This window comes from Rattus norvegicus, chromosome 7, assembly GCF_036323735.1.
Source record: "Rattus norvegicus strain BN/NHsdMcwi chromosome 7, GRCr8, whole genome shotgun sequence".
Classification (NCBI taxonomy): domain Eukaryota; kingdom Metazoa; phylum Chordata; class Mammalia; order Rodentia; family Muridae; genus Rattus; species Rattus norvegicus.
This window is the reverse complement of record NC_086025.1, coordinates 11,766,797-11,783,549: the sequence shown is the minus strand read 5'-3', so window position 1 is coordinate 11,783,549 and position 16,753 is coordinate 11,766,797. Positions and strand designations below refer to the sequence as shown.

Below are 16,753 nucleotides of genomic sequence, written 5' to 3'. Positions count from 1 at the left end.
GTGTCTGGTTTCTGTGCAAGGTCCAAAGTGGGTGTTTCTGGGCCTCTGCCTCCATGGGGCTAACTTAAACGCCCATCTTGGGGTAAATCCATGTGCTTTGCCAGTCCCCCCTTGGTTCCTTTTTGGTCAGGTGTCTAGCTTCATTTCTGTTGCTTTAAGCAAATGCCTAACAAGAAAGAAACTTGGAGGAGAGAGGGTTTTTTTTTTCCTAACTAAAAATTCCAGGTTACACTCCAACGCTGTGAGGAAATCAAGGCAGGTGCTTAAAACAGCTGCTCACATCCCGCCACAGTCAAGAGCAGAAAGAAATGAACGCATATCCTTGCTTCTTTGTATTCAGCTGGATTGTTACACTCTTACAAGGTTTAGAAACCCTTGGTAGGGAATGATGCTACCCACAGTAGGCGGTGTCTTCCCCCATCAATTGACTTAATTAAAACAATCTCCTAAAGTCATGCTTTCAGGTCAACTTGATGTAGGCAACTTCTCTTCCCAGGTGATTTGTAAGTTTAGTAATTGTGACAAAACTAACCATCATATCTGCTGATTCCAATTTTTGGATCTTGGGTTGATACCCGCATTAAGGAACCAATTGAGTGACTCAAAATAAAACAAAAACAGGCAAACTGAAAGGAAAAAAAAACCCTACAAAACCCAATAATGTTTCTTGAGAATTTACTTTTTTCCTTTAAAAATGTTATTATTTTTATTGTTGTTGTTGCTTTGAGACAGGGTTTCCCTGTGTAGCCATGGCTGTCGTGGAACTCTGTAGACCAGGCTGGCTTTAAACTCACAGAGATCCACCTGCCTCTGCCTCCCGAGTGCTGGAATCAAAGGTGTGTACTACCACTGCCTAGCAGGAGTGAGATAAAGTTAAAGATGGGTAGGTTTGCAGAAGCATGGAATTTTTTTCAATGCATGTGCTTTAGTGTATATGCATGTCTGAGCATGTGCTGGAGGGGTATACACCTGTGTATGCAGGAGCAAGTGCCCTGTGTGCACGTATGGGAGCCAGGGGTTCATGTCTTGTACCTTTCTCTATCAGTCTCAACCCCTGCCTCTGCACCCACACAGGTAGTGTCTAACTGAACCTGGGATTTGAGAGCTTCTGCTAGCCTGTGTGGCCAGGGAGCTCCAGGATCTGCCTGTTCCTGTCTTGTAGAGCTAGAGTTACACAACTCCTGCACCCAGCTTTTACATGGAGCTGGGGATCTGAATGCAGGCCTCTGTCCTTACAGAAAGTCCTTCCCCTGCTGAGTCATCTTCCCAGCTTTGTTTTCTTTCTTTCTTTGGTTTTTCTTTCTTTCAAAAATTAATTTGATGGGGTTGGGGATTTAGCTCAGTGGTAGAGCGCTTGCCTAGCAAGTGCAAGGCCCTGGGTTTAGTCCCCAGCTCCAAAAAAAAAAAAAAAAAAAATTATTTGATTAATGTTTTAGGTCAAAATACAAAGTAATGGGTCCAGCCCATTATGGCTAATGCCATCCCTGGGCTGGTGGTTCTGGGTTCTATTAGAAAGCAGGTTGAACAAGCCATGAGGAGCAAGTCAGTAAACAGCACTCGTTCATGACCTCTGCATCTAGCCCCTGCCTCTAGGATTTTGTTTTGCCTGAGTTCCTGTCCTGACTTCCTCCAGTAGTGAATAGCGATGTGGAAGTGTAACCAAGTGAACCGTTTCCTCCCCAACTTGCTTGGATTATGGTGTTTCATCACAGCGATAGAAACCTTAGCACACACACACACATACACACACACACACACACACACACACACACACACACACACACACACACAGAGAGAGAGAGAGAGAGAGAGAGAGAGAGAGAGAGAGAGAGAGAGGTGGCTCTTACACATCTACAACTAGTAATCAAGGAAGAGGCAGGAGTATGGTGGGTTTGAGGCCAGCCTTGGGTAAGGAGTCCAAAGCTAACTTGTCTGTGTGTAAAGACAATGTCTCAAAAACAAAACAATAGAAACCCAAAGAGCAAACAAACAGCTACAACAAAGACGAGAGCTTGCTTTTAAAATGAGACCACCCTGATGAAGGCGGGTGGAGAGGAGAGGTGGGGAGGAGAATGGAAGCCCCCACCACGTCTGCCTGTTCACTGCCGTGCTTCCCACCGTGACACTGGACTGAACCTCTGAAACTGTAAGCCAGGCCCAATGAAATGTGTTCCTTTTTAAGAGGGAGGCCACTCCCTAACCTCATTAATCCTTCAGCAATTCAGTCCATGGAGTCAGAGCCCTCATGATTCTGCTACACAGGGAGGGCAGCAAGCCTTCACCAGGAGAGCTTTTTTAGGGTGTTTGAGCTCAAAGAGACGATTTGTGGGAGCAGACCTCTACAGATCAGAGCATGGCAGCTTTGGCACACAAGCCCTAGCCTCCTTGCCCTTCCTTAAGGTTAACTCTGAGGTTGATCCACCATCCTTTAAAGGACCCTCCTCCCCCAACCACACACTCCCTCCAGGGTCTCGTGTAGTCCAGGCTTGACTCAGTATGTAGCCAAGGCTGGTTTTGAACTCCTAATTGAAGATCTCTATGTAGAATTCCTTGTGTTTGGGTACTTGGCCCAAAGAAGCCCACCTTTAACCATGTGCACGAGTAGACTCCAGGGAGTAAATGTTGAAAAATGCAATGGCACTCAAGCAGGGAGAGAGTTTTTTTATTCCTGAGGGCGGTGCCCATGAAGAGTGTCACCCAGCTCTGGTTTTCTGTAAATGGAAGTGCCCCACAGAGGGAGCCCACTCTTGCACTTAGCGCAGCTAACTCAGTTGGAAGCTCCTGTGAGACTTATTTTTCCAGGGGAGTGTCCTGTAATGGCTGGGGGAGAGGTCTTAGTCCAGGACTAGGACGCTGTGAAGGTTGGTGACGGGAGCTAGGCCTCTGGGCATGCCTGTGGAGGATTACTTTGTGTTAATTAAAGTGGGAAGACCCACCCACTGTGGTTAGTGACATTTTTTGCCTAGATCATACAAGATTATGGACCATACAGCAACTGCTGGGGGAAATGGAGCTGGTGGGATTCAAAGATTCTTGTGTGTATAACTTCACGGGTACCCTAGCTCGAGGTGTTTTATCTCAGGGGGTTTTGTTCTACCTCCCCACCCCCACATAACCCTTCACCCACAATCCTGTAAACAACCCTAATGAAACTCGTTGAGTCGACAATAACAATGACAAAGAGACTTGAACATAGAAAGGGAAGAAAATACTTGGGAAGCACTGCAGAGCTTCTTCAGCACAGGCTCAATGTCACAGAAGGTGTCACCTTACGTGGTCTGCACCACAGAAGGGCGAGGAGAAGATCATGCAGGTCTCAATCAAGGCCACCGAGAAACCAGAACAGAAAACCAAGGCTCCCAAACACAGGCAAACCGTGGGTCTCATGATCACAGAGTAGCGCAAGGGATGGCAGATGGCCACGTACCTGTCATAACCCATCAGGGTCAGGAGGAAACAGTGGCTGCAACCCAAGCCTAGGAAGAAGAACATCTGGGCCCGACAGCCTGCAATGGAGATGACCTGGCTCTCCATCAGGAGATGAGCCAGCATGTTGGGGATGGTGACCAGCGTGTAGCAGGTCTCAGAGAGGGAGAGCATGGCCAGGAAGCGGTACATAGGTGTGTGGAGAGTGTGATCCACCTGGATGATGGTGATGATGGTGGCGTTGCCACTGAGTGTGACCAGGTAGGTGAGGAGGAACAAGATGAAGAGAGTGGGCCTCAGGTCTGGGAGGTTGGAGAATCCCACCAGGATGAACTCTGTCACCGGCCAGGTCCCATTGTCCTGCTGTTTCTCAGGAGCCTGAGAGGAGACAGGGTTACTAGAACAAGGTAGGGCTAGGCGTAGATGTGAGGTAGGAGAATCATCGCCGGTTTGCAGACAGGACAGAGGGACTCAGAAATGATCAGTTACTACCCAGCCAGCAAAGGTGTCTCCTCAGTTTGTGAGATAATTCTCAGAACGTAGAAGGCAAAGGTATTTCGCATGTGGGAGGCGAAAGAAGAAATGTTAGAGTTCCAGTGTCCGTTCCGTTGTTATATTAAATATCCTGACAAAAAGCAACTTAGGGGAGGAAGGGTTTAACTTGGCTCACACTCTCATGTTACAGAGGTCGCAGCAGCATGAGCTTAGGGCAGCTGGTCTTATCACAGTGACAAGAGCAGAACAAAATGAAGGCATGCATGTTCACTAGCTACCTCACTTTTGTTTAGCTTACTTTCTCCATCACACAGGTCAGTACGTAGGGTCTTAGCTAGGGTTTTACTGCTGTGAGCAGACGCCATGACCGAGGCAACTCATAAGGACAACATTGAATTGGGGCTCGCCTAGAGGTTTAGTCTATTATCATGAGGGCAAGAGCATGGCAGCATCCAGGGAGGCATGGTCCAGGAGGCGCTCACTGTGGAGTCCATGAAATCTGCACCCTGTGAAGGTCCCAGAACAGCGCTTGCCTGCAGGGGTTACCATGTCATCCCCACTGTGACAGACAGAGACCCAGAGTCCTTCCTGAGAAGTGTGGGGAGACAGGAAGCTAGAAATCCTGGGGAGAGGGTCTGGTTCTCATTTCTTCATCAGGAACCCCTCTCCTGCCACTTCCAGTTCTCACCGACCAAGGTGTTCTCTCTCTCTCTCTCTCTCTCTCTCTCTCTCTCTCTCTCTCTCTCTCTCTCTCTCTGCATCTGTGTGTTCCTGTCTGTGAGTGTCCATGTAGCTCTGGGCTGCGTGAGATGTAGCCCCACGGTCCCAAGCCCGCTTGTCTCTGTCTCGCCGCCATCTGTGTACCAGGGTTCTGTGTCTGCAGGGTTCAGAGCGGGAAGGGGCTCCCTCCTGTTCCCTTCTGCGCACATCACAGATTCTCGTGGAGGCTGCAGACCAAACTCAAAATAAGAATTGAATGCCTTTGAGACAAGCTCCACGGAAGGAAGTCAGTCTGGAAATCGTTCCTCCCTCCATCCATTTTTAGACCTTTCCCTACGGCGGGGATGGGCAGATGGCTTCTGTAGCCAGAATGTGATTAACCGTAGCTGTGATAGGTTCTCACATCCCTGTGAAAGTCCCTCTCTTCCCAAGAAGGGAGGGGCTGAGGACCCACAATCTCATATTCTGGGGTCTCTGGAGCTTCTGTCCCAGAAGCTCTGTAGTCACTAACAAGCCTCCCAGGGCCAGGCTGGTGCTATGAGAAATTCTCTTTCCTGGAATTAGAAATCCCAGGGTCTTTTCCCCTAGCATCTAGCCCTAAGCCTCAGAGCAGGGAAGGATTAATTGGAATACTCCTTAGGGGACTATTAATTTTGCTTTTATTCCCTCAGATGAAGGGAGGAGATGAGAGATGTATCCAAGCTGTGTATACACGGCTTGGGCTGAGCCCAGAGGTTTCTTCCTCTGTTCTAACTATCCCCAGGCCTGGTCTGGGTCTGGAGGCTTCTTATCTCTGTACAATCTAATCTTCTATACTGACTGATTCAATCCCACTCCTCTCCGCTTCTCACTGAATTGTTCTGCCTGGCCTCATATCAACTTTGGCAACATGTTCTAATCTCCTTTTCATTCTCTGGTTCATTCCATCTCCACCTGTGTTTGGCTTATTCTCTCTGCCATCTGTCTTTGTAAAACTGTCCCACTAAAACTGCCACACATACACTCTCTCCACGTGCTGCTCTAAAACAGTCTCTTCTTCCTGTGCTTTTCTTATGCAAGCTGGGCCTATCTCATCTCCGACCCATTCTCTCAAGTCTTTCCCCGATTTGTCTCCTTGTCTGCCCCTCAACTAGATGCCATTTCAAAGGTGACTGCTTCCTTCTACAAACTAACCTGCTTCATGGTTAGTGATTAAAGGAGGTGTCTGTGTTGGAGCCAGAACATACTGTAATCCAGAGCATGTCTGCATTCCAGCATATCACGCAGACCTAGATGGTCTTTGGATGTGAACCCTTGCCAGGGTAGCCATTAAATAGAGGATTAAAATTCCTCCACAGGGGGCAGTCCTAAATGCACTCCTAGCTCCATTAGTGCTTTCAGTGATCTGCAGAGTGTCACCTCAGCAGGTCAAGGCTGCTCCCCAAGAGCCTATCTTTGTGGGAGGAAGAAGTAGATGACTTGATGTTGTTACTCAGGACACCAAAGCCTAATTTAGGGTCCCACAGCCCTCAAATGCTTGCTCTGTTCAGATATTTCTAGTCCCATAAATAACCTCAGTGAACTTGCTGGTTCACCAAGCTAGACCTGGTTGGAATTGTTCCTCCAGGTTGCGGTTGGCATCCCATATGGGGGACGCTGACACTTAAGTCTCTCCACAAAAGCCAACAATCGGTGCCTGAATGGAAACTGACAGAATCAGAGATGAGCTGAGCCGTGCAATGCGATGTCCGCTGAGACCTGTGGCTGCCATGATCTCTGTGAGGGTGGAGAATCCACAGAGGCGACAACCCTAGTCTGGTTACCTCCGCCCATGTGTTTTGGGGTGGTTATCCCTTGCTGTAGTGATGGCTGCATACTCCCTGCAATGCATGATTGGACATGCAACTGAGACTTAGTTGCCTGAGAGTGGAAATGAGTCTCTGATGACTGGCCTACTCTTACCGTGACTGGCAGTTGGTTGTTTCTGCCTCCCCTATTTAAGGGGAGCCCCCAGGTGTTATGTGGGTGGAGGGTCACACATCCTTGTTGAGTGGGATCCGCCACATGAACGTAGAGATGCCCCTGAGGAAGATGGAGGACCAGAGAAAGCCTTACATTCCCTGAGAGAAACATGCGTGGGGCAGGAGTGCTGGTTAGTTGTTGACGCAGTTTCATGGTCACGGCACTGAGTAATCAAACACGAAGCTGAGGGTGGGATGGCTGCTCAGCGGAAACGTACCTGTTTAAGGGAGTAACTGCAAGTGGGAATGACGTGTGCTAGCATCCTCCGTGTTAGCCTCTAACGTGGCGGACAAATTGGATAGAAAAAAAAAGGGTGGAACGGAAGTATTGGTTTGCAGTTTTTAAAAAAAGTTATAGTTATTTTCCAGCCTCCCCCTCTCTCTGGTGTGTGTGTGTGTGTGTGTGTGTGTGTGTGTGTGTGTGTGTGTGGGTTCTGAGACTATGCTCACTTCATCATGCTTGGTAGCAGGTGCCTTAGCCCTCTGGGTCATTTTGCCAGTCTGGTTTGCATTTCTTGTATCTAGGTAGGAGGTCAAAGTGAAAATCAAGTTAGATGTGTGCTGAGGAGTCCTTCCTGGGATCTAAAGCCTGGTAACCTATGACAAGGCCACAAAGACCGGGAAGGAAACAGCATGGTGGAAGTAACAGAAGGTACCTCGAAGGTCCAACGTTTATTAGAGAAGAACTCACCATACAGACATTTAAAAAAATGAACAAGAAAACATGCACAGAAGATGCTAACAATGGACAATGAGGAAGGGAACATGGCAGTGACAGAAGATGTCCTCCAGGTCCAACTTTGAATAGTGAGGGAGGGAGATCCAAGATCCAACATGCAAGACAGGAGCCCTAACGATGGCCCAATATTATGACATGGGACTGGAGAGATGGCTTAGTGGTTAAGAGCACTGGCTGTTCTTGCACAGGGCTGTGTGTGTGAACCTGTCTTGCACAGGCTCCATTCCCAGTACCTGCATGCAGATCACAACCATCTACAACTTCAGTTCCAGGGGATCCAGTGTCCTCATCTGACCTCTGTGGGCACACAACATATATATATATATATATATATATATGCATGCAGATAAAAACATTCATATAAACAAATCTTTTTATTTTTGGTATTATAATATAACTACAACATTTCTCTCTTCCCTTTTCTCCCATATACCCTTCCCTATTCTCCTTCACATTCATGGTCTTTTATCCCTAATGGTTATTGCATGAATATATGTCTATGCACACACACACACACACACACACACACACACACACACACACACACACACATCTAAATATAACCTGTTTAGTCCATATATTAGAGGGAGAGGGGGAGAAGAAAGAAGGGAAGGAAGAAAGGGAAGGAAGGAAACTTCGACAGCCAGGGAATATTTGACACCAGAGTTCCTTAAATTGGAGTATGTATGTATGTATGTATGTATGTATGTATGTATGCATGCATGTATGTATGTGTGTATGAAAACAGGTTTATTGTGGCAGCTCTCAAGTGGGTTCACTGATCTCCGAAAACGAGGCCAGGAAAATGTCATGCTGACAGGGAGCAGAGAGGGGGAGAAAGACTTTAAACAAGAATGAAAGGGGCAATCACATCCTGGCTTGTGAGGATACAGAGGTGGATGGAAGTGGTCTGAGTGCTATGCAAACAGAAAAATCGCGGAACGACTCCTTCCTCAAGACAGAGGCTGCACGACCTGAGGCAGCATGAAGGAGACCGGTCCTGATGGCCGGCTTACAGAAAATCTGAGAGACCATGGTTACCACTGTCTGAGGCCCCTCTGGATGTGCAGGGATGAAGATGGAGAACCGCAGGCATCGCCGAGGGAACTGAGCATGAGAGAGGTGGCGTGGGGTGCTCAGCTCACCGGGCTGCACAGGACCGTGCTTCTAGGATGGTTATGAAAGAGACTCAGTGGGTTCGTGGGGTAGGTCTGGGGCTTTAGCGGCTTTGCTGAGCCCAGTGAGAGACAGGCAGGAGAGGCTGTGGTGCGAAAGCCATCAGGAGGAGATGAAAAAAGTCAAAACTGGCCAAGCCCTCCGTCCTGGCCAAGCGAAGGCAAATGTGGTGGTCATGTGACCAGCCAAAGTTCAGTCTAAGTGATCGTGTGGTAGGTGGCCGGAAAGACAAAAGTATCTGCACCAGACTGGTCAGCATCTTTGAGGGCCAAGGCTTTGCCCCACATCTCTTGTGAAACCCAAGTCTCCCCACCCCGATTCTGGTTCAGTTCCGGTGCTTGGAGAAAAATCTCTGCTCACGGAGAAGTTTAACGTCAAGGCAACTTGCTTCAGCCAATCAACATAGATGTCACTAATTGGAGGGATAAGAGGTCAAAAGGATATAAAAAGTCTGTTTAACTGAACCCAGGGCTCCATTTTGGGACTGATGACTGATAAATTGTTTCTGGCTCTCACTTTGGATGTCTCATTCCTTGGTTATCTTTTACAACATTTCCAATGTTCTGGATAGGAAATGAGACAGCATTTTCCCCTCCATTCTCCCCACAGTGCGGGGTTTCTCAGGGCACTAGGGGCAGGTGCTCACTTGATATCAATGGACCGTTTTATCCATCAGAGATTGGCCCTCCAGGGTGCTGGGACCAGCTCTCCAAAACACAATGGACCCCGGCCTGAGGAATCAGGTCAGGGAACTTTGCCCATTGGCCTGGTGAAAAACCTGAGTTCATTTGGTTTTATATCTGGTTAACCCATCTCATTGGGTGGAAGAGAAGATAGATCACCTTCTAAGAGTCCTAGAGCTGTTAGAATAATCTGTTAAAGCGGAAAAAACACAGCGGAACTCTGAGCTCTGGAGGGGTTGGAGTCATAGTAATACGTATTTCTGGAGAAATGAATGGCAGTATCTGGTTCTGTCACTCCCTGAGGGTTTACACCCGGGTTCCAACTTATACAAATCTGCCAATTGCTACGAGGCAGCCGGGTGAAGTGATTGAAACAAACTGAAATGCTTTGACCTTCCCTCTCTGCTCTTAGGTGTTGACGCCATCCAGCAGAAGACATGGGTTGGCGACAGAGTGAGCCTTATACTATGTTGTGAAGAGGCAAGTCAGAGAAATGTAATGCCTAGCTACCTCTGTAATTGGCCATCTTCTGGGAATATGATGGCCTGCTGTAGGGTCATTCCTTTTTTTTTATTGGATATTTCTTTATTTACATTTCAAATGTTATTCCCTTTCCCGGTTTCTGGTCCATAAGCCCCCTATGCCTTCCCCCTCACCTTCTTCTATATGGGTGTTCCCTTCCCCATCCACCGCCCCTTCCCATCCCCCCAACATTCCCTAACACTGGGGGTCCAACCTTGGCAGGACCAAGGACTTCTCCTTCTTTTGGTGCCCAGCAAGCTATTCTCTGCTACATACGCAGCTGGGTCAGTCCATGTATAGTCTTTGAGCAGTGGTTTAGTCCCTGGGAGCTCTGGTTGGTTGGCATTGTTGTTCTTATGGGATTGCAAGACCCTTCAGCTCTTTCAGTCCTTTTTCTAATTCCTCCAAGGGGGATCCTGTTCTCAGTTCAATGGTCAGCATGCACTTCTTAGCTTCATCAATCTTATCTAGTCTTGGTGGATACATATATATATATATGTATACACAAACACACACACACACACATGCACGCACACACATACATGGGCCACATGTGGGGCAGGCTCTGTCTCTGCTCTAAACTTTGCCTCCATATCCCATCCTACAAATATTTTTGTTCCCCCCTTTAAGAAGGACTGAGACATCTGCACTTTGGTCATCCTTCTTCTTGAGCTTCATGTGGTCTGTGGATTGTATCTTGGGTAATTCAAGCTTTTGGGCTAATATCCGCTTATCAGTGAGTGCATACCATGTGTGTTTTTCTGTGATTGGGTTACCTCACTCAGGATGATATTTTCCAGTTCCATCCATTTGCCTATGAATTTCATGAAGTCATTGTTTTTGATAGCTGAATAGTACTCCATTGTGTAGATTTACCACATTTTCTGTATCCATTCCTCTGTTGAAGGGCATCTGGGTTCTTTCCAGCTTCTGGTTATTATAAATAAGGCTGCTATGAGCATAGTGGAGCACGTGTCTTTGTTGTATGTTGGAGCATCTTTTGGGTATATGCCCAGGAGAGGTATAGCTGGGTCCTTAGGTAGTGCAATGTCCAATTTTCTGAGGACCCTCCAGACTGATATCCAGAGTGGTTGCACCAGTCTGCAATCCCACCAACAATGGAGGAGTGTTCCTCTTTCTCCACATCCTCGCCAGCATCTGCTGTCACCTGAGTTTTTGGTCTTAGCCATTCTGACTGGTGTGAGGTGGAATCTCAGGGTTGTTTTGATTTGCATTTCCCTGATGACTAAGGATTTCGAGCATTTCTTTAGGTGTTTCTCAGCCATTCGATATTCCTCAGCTGAGAATTCTTTGTCTAGCTCTGTACCCCATTTTTAGATAGGGTTATTTGGCTCTCTGGAGTCTAACTTCTTGAGTTCTTTGTATATTTTGGATATTAGCCCTCTATCAGATGTAGGATTGGCAAAGATCTTTTCCCAATCTGTTGTTGCCATTTTGTCCTAACCACAATGTCCTTTGCCTTACAGAAGCTTTGTAGTTTTATGAGATCCCATTTGTTGATTCTTGATCTTAGAGCATAAGCCATTGGTGTTCTGGTCAGGAAATTTTCTCCAGTGCCCATGTGTTTGAGATGCTTCCCCACTTTTTCTTCTATTAGTTTGAGTGTATCTGGTTTGATGTGGAGGTCCTTGATCCACTTGGACTTAAGCTTTGTACAGGGTGATTAGAATGAATATATCTGCATTCTTCTACATGCCGACCTCCAGTTGAACCAGCACCATTTGCTGAAAATGCTATCTTTTTTTGATTGGATGGTTTTAGCTCCTTTGTCAAAAATCAAGTGACCATAGGTGTGTGGGTTCATTTCTGGGGTCTTTAATTCTATTCCACTGATCTATCTGCCTGTCTCTGTACCAATACCATGCAGTTTTTATCACTATTGCTCTGTAATATTGCTTGAGGTCAGGGATGGTGATTCCCCCAGAAGTTCTTTCATTGTTGAGTATAGCTTTTGCTATCCTGGATTTTTTGTTATTCAAAATGAATTTGCAAATTGCTCTTTCTAACTCTATGAAGGTTGAGTTGGAATTTTGATGGGGTTTGCATTGAATCTGTAGATTGCTTTTGGCAAAACGGCCATTTTTACTACATTAATCCTGCCAATCCATGAGCATGGAAGGTCTTTCTATCTTTTGAAATCTTCAATTTCTTTCTTCAGAGATTTGAAGTTCTTGTTGTACAGATCTTTCACTTGCTTGGTTAGAGTCACACAAAGGTATTTTATGTTATTTAAGACTATTGTGAAGGGTGTCGTTTCCCTATTTTCTTTTCTCATTTTCTTATATATTTGGTTGTGAGCCTAGCCTTTAACGGCTGAGCCATCTCTCCAGCCCTCTCATTTTCTTTTGAGTAGATGAAGGCTACTGATTTGTTTGAGTTAATTTTATACCCAGTCACTTTACTGAAGGTGTTTATCAGGTTTAGTTGTTCTCTGGTGGAACTTTTGGGGTCACTTAAGTATACTATCATATCATCTGCAAATAGTGATATTTTGACTTCTTCTTTTCCAATCTGTATCCCCCTGATCTCCTTTTGTTGTCTCATTGCTCTGGCTAGAACTTCAAGAACTATATTGAATAAGTAGGGAGAGAGTGGGCGGCCTTGTCTACTCCCTGATTTTAGTGGAATTGCTTCAAGTTTCTCTCCATTTAGTTCAATGTTTGCTACTGGTTTGCTGTATATAGCTTTTATTATGTTTAGGTATGGGCCTTGAATTTCTGATCTTTCTAAGACATAAAGGGGTGTTGAATTTTGTCAAAGGCTTTCTCAGTACCTAATGAGATGATCATGTGGTTTTTTTCTTTGAATTTGTTTATATAGTGGATCATGTTGATGGATTTCCATATATTGAACCATCTCTGCATCCCTGGGATGAAGCTTACTTGACCATGATGGATGATCATTTTGATGTGTTCTTGGATTCTGTTTGCAAGAATTTTATTATTTTTTGCATTAAATTTCATGAGGGAAATTGGTCTGAAGTTCTCTTTCTTTGTTGGGTCTTTGTGTGGTTTAGGTATAAGGGTAATTGTGGCTTCATAGAAGGAATTCGGTAGCGCTCCATTTGTTTCAATTTTGTGGAATAGTTTGGATAATATTGGTATGAGGTCTTCTATGAAGGTCTGATAGAATTCTGCACTAATCCCGTCTGGACCTGGGCTCTTTTTGGTTGGGAGACCTTTAATAACTGCTTCAATTTCTTTAGGAGTTATAGGGTTGTTTAAATGGTTTATCTGTTCCTGATTTAACTTTGGTATCTGGTATTTGTCTAGAAAATTGTTCCTTTCTTCCAGATTTTCCAGTGTACTGAATATAGGTTTTTGTAGTAGGATCTGATGATTTTTTTTTAATTTCCTCAGATTATGTTGTTATGTCTCCCTTTTCATTTCTGATTTTGTTAATTTGGACACACTATCTGTGCCTTCTAGTTAGTCTGGCTAAGGGTTTATCTATCTTGTTGATTTTCTCAAAGAAACAGACCCTGGTTTTGTAGATTCTTTGTATGGTCCTTTTTGTTTCTACTTGGTTGATTTCAGCCCCGAGTTTGATTATTTCCTGCCTTCTACTCCTCTTGGGTGTATTTGTTTCTTTTTTTCTTCTAGAGCTTTTAGGTGTGCTGTCAAGCTGCTAATATATGTTCTCTCCTGTTTCTTTCTACAGGCTCTCAGAGCTATGAGTTTTCCTCTGAGCACTGCTTTAATTGTGTCCCATATGTTTGGGTATGTTATACCTTCATTTTCATTAGATTCTAAAAAGTCTTTAATTTCTTTATTTCTTCTTTGACTAAGTTATCACTGAGTAAAGCGTTGTTTCATTTCCATGTATATGTGGGCTTTCTGTTGTTTTTGTTGTTATTGAAGACCAGCCTTAGTTTGTGGTGATCTGATAGGATGCATGGGATTATTTCAGTCTCCTTGTATCTGTTGAGGCCTGTTTTGTGACCAATTATATGGTAAGTTTTGGAAAAGGTACCATGAGGTGCTGAGAAGAAGATATATTCTTTTGTTTTAGGATGAACAATGTTCTATAGATATCTGTTAAGTCCATTTGGTTCATAACTTCTGTTAGTTTCTCTATGTCTCTGTTTAATTTCTGTTTCCATGATCTGTCCATTGATGAGAGTGGGGTGTTGGAATCTCCTACTATTATTGTGTGAGGTGCAATGTGTGCTTTGAGCTTTAGTAATGTTTCTTTTATGAATGTAGGTGCCTCTGTATTTGTAGTATAGATATTTAGGATTGAGAATTCATCCTGGTGGATTTTTCCTTTGATGAATATGAAGTGTCTTTATCTTTTTTGATAACTTTTCGTTGAAAGTTGATTTTATTTGATATTAGAATGGCTACTCCAGCTTGTTTCTTGGGACCATTTGCTTAGAAAGTTGTTTTCCAGTCTTTTACTCTCAGGTAGTGTCTGTCTTTGTCTCTGAGGTGTGTTTCCTGTATGCAGCAAAATGCTGGATCCTCTTAACGTATCCAGTCTGTTAGTCTATGTCTTTTTATTGGGGAATTGAGTCCATCGATGTTAAGAGATATTAAGGAATAGTGATTGTTGCTTCCTCTTATTTTTGTTGTTTGAGGTGGAATTATGTTTGTGTGGCTCTCTTCTTTTGGTGTCATTGCAAGGAGATTACATTCTTGCTTTTTCTAGGGTGTAGTTTCCCTCCTTGTGTTGGAGTTTTCCATCTACTATCCTTTGTAGAGCTGAATTTCTAGAAAGTTAGTGTGTAAATTTGGTCTTGTCACGGAATATCTTGATTTCTCCATGTATGTTAATAGATTTGTGTTCTCTCACGGTCTGAATGACATCTGTCCAGGCTTTCATAGTCTCTGGTGAGAAGTCTGGTGTAATTCTGAGAGGTCTCCCTTTATATGTTACGTGATCTTTTTCCCTTACTTCTTTTAAAATTCTTTGTTTTGTGCATTTTGTCTTTTGACTATTATGTGATGGGAGGAATTTCTTTTCTGGTCTAATCTATTTGGAGTTCTGTGGTCTTCTTGTACCAGCATCTCTTTCTTTAGGTTAGGGAAGTTTTCTTCTATAATTTTGTTTAAGAAATTTACTGGCCCTTTAACTTGGGAGTCCTCATTTTCTTCTATACCTATTATCCTTAGGTTTGATCTTCTCATTGTGTCCTGGATTTCCTGGATGTTTTGTGCTAGGAGTTTTTTTCATTTTACGTTATCTTTGATGGTCGTGTCGGTGTTTTCTATGGTATCTTCTGCTCCTGAGATTCTCTCTTCTATCTCTTGTATTCCATTGGTGATGCTTGCAGACTCCTGATTTCTTCCCTAGGTTTTCTATCTTCAGGTTGTCTCCCTTTGTGCTTTCTTTATTGTTTCTATTTCCATTTCTAAATACTGGATGGTTTTGTCTGTTTCCTTCACCTGTTTGGTTGTGTTTTCCTGTAATTCTTTAAGGGATTCTTTAAGGAATGTTTGTGTTTCCTCTTTAAGGGCTTCTATTTGTTTACTTGTTTTGTCCTGTATTCTTTAGGAAAGTTATTTATGTCCTTTTTTTTTTTTTTTTTTGCTTCTTTTTTTTTCGGAGCTGAGGACCGAACCCAGGGCCTTGCGCTTCCTAGGCAAGTGCTCTACCACTGAGCTAAATCCCCAACCCTATTTATGTCCTTCTTAAAGACCTCTATCATCATCATAAAATGTGATCTTAAATCCAAATCTTGCTTTTCTGTTGTGTTTGGATATCCAGTATTTGCTATGATGGGAGGACTGGGTTCTGATGATGCCAAGTAGTCTTGGTTTCTGTTGCTTAGGTTCCTGAGCTTGCCTCTCGCCATCAGGTTGTCTCTGGTGTTGGCTTGTCTTGCTGTTTCTGAAAGTGGCTTGGCCTTCCTATAGGCCTGTGTGTCAGCCATCCTGTAGACCTGTTTTCTTTCATCCGGATCTGGGAACAGAGAGCTCTGCTCTCAGGTGTGTAGGCTCTCCTGGTGACTGGCTTTCAACTCTTGTTGGAGCTATGAACCGGAAGGGTCCTGCCCCGACTGCTCCTAGGTCTTTGTGCCCAGGGGGCACAGATGGCACTAGGCAATTTCCTCTTGGGTTGGGAATATGGACAGAGAGTATTTGTCAACTCTGGGTTCTCAGGAGTGTCCGCACTTCTGAGGGTCCAGCTCTCTTCCCCAGGGGATTTGGGTGTGGGGAGTTTTGGTACTGGTTCAGTTCAGTTCCAGGTGCTGGTTCCTGCCCCTATATTCCTGTATCCAGAGGCACTATGCAGTCTCCTCTTGGACCGGGAATGTGGGCAGCAGTGGGCATCGGTGGGCAGAAGTTGGCAGAAGTGGCAGTCTGTCCTGAGGTCTCAGAATTGTCCTCACTTCTGGGGGTTCAGCTCTCTTCCCCATGGGATTTGGGTACAGGGAGCTGTGGGATTGGTTCAGTTCCTGGAGGGTCATTTCTAAAGCACGTGTTCATCCCTCCTGTCCTCTAGCAAGAAGAGGGCCAGATGTAAAACTGCACGAGTATCTGAAGGTGAACAGTTTGCACTGGTTGATTGGGTGTGCTTTCTCTCTCTCATTATTTTGTTTGTCTGAGACTGGGTTTCTCTGTGTAACCCCATCTGTCCTGAAACTAAGACCACCAGGCTGGCCTCTATCTCAGAGAGACCCAACTGCCTTTGCCTCGTGAGTGCCCAGATTACAGGCGTGTGTCACTACTGGCCAGCCCGTTACTCGCTTTGTTTTGTTGATTTCCTTGAGACGGTCTCACTGTGTAGCACAGACTTGTCTCAAACTTGTAGTCCTCCTGCCTTAGTCTCTTAGAGAGTCACGATGACAGGAATGCACTATCACTTTCCAGCTTCACCTTATAATCAATCCACAAAAAGATGAGCCAGGTTCGAGCAGAACAGAGGCCAGATTTCAGAGGAAGGAGACAGAACATTGGGTTTCCTGGAGCCGTAGTTCTAACATGGGTACTAGGAGTTAAACTCAGGTCGTCTGGACGAATAGCATG

At 44.9% G+C, this 16,753-nt stretch overlaps 1 pseudogene; it reads right to left on the bottom strand.

The window, feature by feature from the left end:
• On the bottom strand, positions 3,171-3,825 carry Olr1089-ps (olfactory receptor pseudogene 1089; annotated as a pseudogene).